Source organism: Cebus imitator, unplaced genomic scaffold, assembly GCF_001604975.1.
Source record: "Cebus imitator isolate Cc_AM_T3 unplaced genomic scaffold, Cebus_imitator-1.0 Scaffold425, whole genome shotgun sequence".
Classification (NCBI taxonomy): Eukaryota; Metazoa; Chordata; class Mammalia; order Primates; family Cebidae; genus Cebus; species Cebus imitator.
Genome location: NW_016107740.1, coordinates 1,604,532 through 1,607,304, shown reverse-complemented (window position 1 = coordinate 1,607,304; position 2,773 = coordinate 1,604,532). Strand labels below are relative to the sequence as shown.

At 45.4% G+C, this 2,773-nt stretch overlaps 1 protein-coding gene across 3 annotated transcripts in view; it reads left to right on the top strand.

The window, feature by feature from the left end:
* RHOH (ras homolog family member H) overlaps positions 1 to 2,773 on the top strand; it is a 47,413-nt gene that overhangs the window by 42,938 nt on the left and 1,702 nt on the right. For all 3 annotated transcript variants that reach the window (XM_017509881.2, XM_017509884.2, XM_017509882.2), the window contains one exon: positions 2,603 to 2,724. The gene's annotated coding sequence lies outside the window, so the exon portion shown is untranslated. The remainder of the gene's footprint in view (positions 1 to 2,602; positions 2,725 to 2,773) is intronic.

Below are 2,773 nucleotides of genomic sequence, written 5' to 3'. Positions count from 1 at the left end.
TCCCAGCTACTCAGGAGGTTGAGGCAGGAGAATTGCCTGAACCCAGGAGGCGGAGGTTGCGGTGAGCCGAGATCACGCCATTGCACTCCAGCCTGGTAACAAGAGTGAAACTCTGTCTCAAAAAAAAAAAAAAAAAAAAAAGAAAGTTTATTTAAACAACTGAAAGGGCTGGTGTGGTGACTCATGCCTGTAATTCCAACACTTTGGGAGGCTGAGGCGGGAGGGTCACTTGGGCCCAGGAGTTCGATACCAGCCTCAGCAACATAGTGAGACCTTGTCACTACACAAACTAAACAAAATTAGCTGATCATGGTGGTGAGTGCTTGTAATCCTAGCTACTTGGGCGGCTGAAGTGGGATGATCGGTCACTTGAGCCTGGGAGGTGGAGGCTGCAGTGGGCATGGGAGACAGAGCAAGACTGTCTCAAAAAATAAAGGTGGTCAGTGGCAGGGTGCGGTGGCTCATGCCTCTAATCCCAGCACTTTAGGAGGCCAAGGCAGGTGGATCACGTGAGGTCAGGAGCTCAAGACCAGTGTGGGCAACATGGTGAAACTCCGTTTCTACCAAAAATACAAAAATTAGCCGGTGTGATGGTGCATGCCTGTAGTCCCAGCTACTCAGGAGGCTGAGGCATGAGAATCGCTTGAACCCAGGAGGTGGAGGTTGCAGTGAGCTGAGATCATGCCACTGAACTCCAGCCTGAGCAACAGAGCGAAACTCCATTTCAAAAAAGTAAAATAAAATAAAATAAATAAATAATAAATAAAGGACTGACGCATGTACATTTTTCCTAATTCTGGCCCTGCTACATTGGGATCAAATAAAACTTAAGGCCAGGCATGGTGGCTCATGCCTATAATCCCAGCACTTTGGGAAACTGAAGTGGGAGAATCGCCTGAGCTCAGGAGTTCAAGACCAGCCTGAGCAATATAGTGAGACCCCCTCCATCTCTATTTATAAAAAATAAAATTATTCAATTTAATAAAAAAAAAAACTTAAAAATGTCTTAAGAGGTCTTGGCTCTGGACTAAGTCCCACATGCATGTATTCGAGATGCCTCTTGGTCTAAGGATCTAAAATCTAACTAAAGCCTATGGAGCCCTCAAGGAGTCCTTCCTCAAAGGTCTGGTATCAGATGGGGTCCAGGACCATCGTGCGTGACAGTGACCTGGTGTGAGTCTGCAGAAAGAGTCCAGGTGAACATTTGGCAAAGCAGTCCCTCCGCTATGGATGTTCAGTATTTGGTATTTCAGATAGTAGTGAAATGGATGACTTGATGGCTTCCTATAATTCCCAGATGCCAGCTTTTGTGCTAAGTCAGACTCTTCACATTCTGAATCCTTACGATGATCACATGAGAAAGACCTTTTATTATTTCAATTTTTATGAGAAAGCCAAGGTTCAAAGAGGTTAAGTAATTTGGCCAAGGTCACCTGGTTTACATGTGTTTAAAAACATGTATATGTGAACATCATGTGAATTATTTATTTGGCTAACTCATTTGCAAAGCCTATTAGGTATAACTAAACAACAGAGACGGTGGGTTGACAAGGATAAAAATGTCTTGGAGGCTGGGTGCAAGTGGCTCACGCCTGTAATCCCAACAGTTTGGGAGGCTGAGGCAGGAGGATCCCCGAGGCCAGGAATTCATGACCAGCTGCGGCATACACATGCAGTCCAGCTACTCAGGAGGCTGTGGTGGGAGGATCACTTGAGCCCCGGAGGTCCAGCCTCAGTGAGCTGTGATGACACCTCTGCACTCCAGCCTGGACGACAGAGTGAGATCCTGTCTCAGAAGAATAAAAAAAGAGAGAGAGAAAGAAAAACAATGTTTTGGAAAGGAATGCCAGGGTTTAGAGAAGTGACTTAAAAATTATGTCTTAGATCAGACTTGTAGGTTTGCTTTGTATTGCCTTGAGTGACACGTCAGGAGGATCGCCAAGGGGAGAGGTTAGAAGCCCAGGTTGTGGTAATAACTTTTACTCTGAATTTTGGTCTGAAAGACTTTTCTTCGTCTGGAGCTGGGCTGGCCTCGTGACATCGTGCGGCAGCAGACACTACGGTGGAGCTCATTGCCTGGAGCTTTCCCTCCGCATTGAAGGATAATTTTTTTGGCCTTTTCATGAAATTCAGATTCTGTCCCACTTAGGCAGTCCCGTTTAAGGGGCAGGCACTGAATATGGTTGCTTTCAAGCAAGATGTTTTGTTTAACCAGGGGCCTAGTGGAGTTCTGGATACACAGATGGCCATCCAAAAATGTTAAAAGAAAGAAATAATGTAATCCTCACAGCATCTCTGAGAAGTGGTGCTTAAATTTATCACAATCTTGCAGATGTGTAAGCTGAGGCGTAGAGTTCAAGCAATGCACTCAAAGCCATGTGTAAGCGATGGTGCCTGATTCCAGATGCAGAGAACGCCAAGGCCAGTCTGCTGCATCTCTTACCAGTTTTTGGAAAAACCACAACAAACTTTTAAAGTTCTAGTAATTTCTTTTCCCCTCCCACAACACGTATTCCCATAAACCAAGGACCATGTGACTAGTCAGTAAACAAAAGGAAATGCATCTAGCAGCTGTCGCTCCTAACATTCTTGTTTCTTGCAGTTTCCAAGGTGGTTAGATCCATCAGACGCTAAAGCCGTGGAGAACACTCTCAGGACCCTTTGCCACTTCTTGAAGCAGAAGCCGACAGACAGCTGTTTGGAAACGTTTCCTTCACACACCAGGTTGCTACTGAGATCTTTTTCATGTTGCAATCAGAGCAGTTGCTTGTTT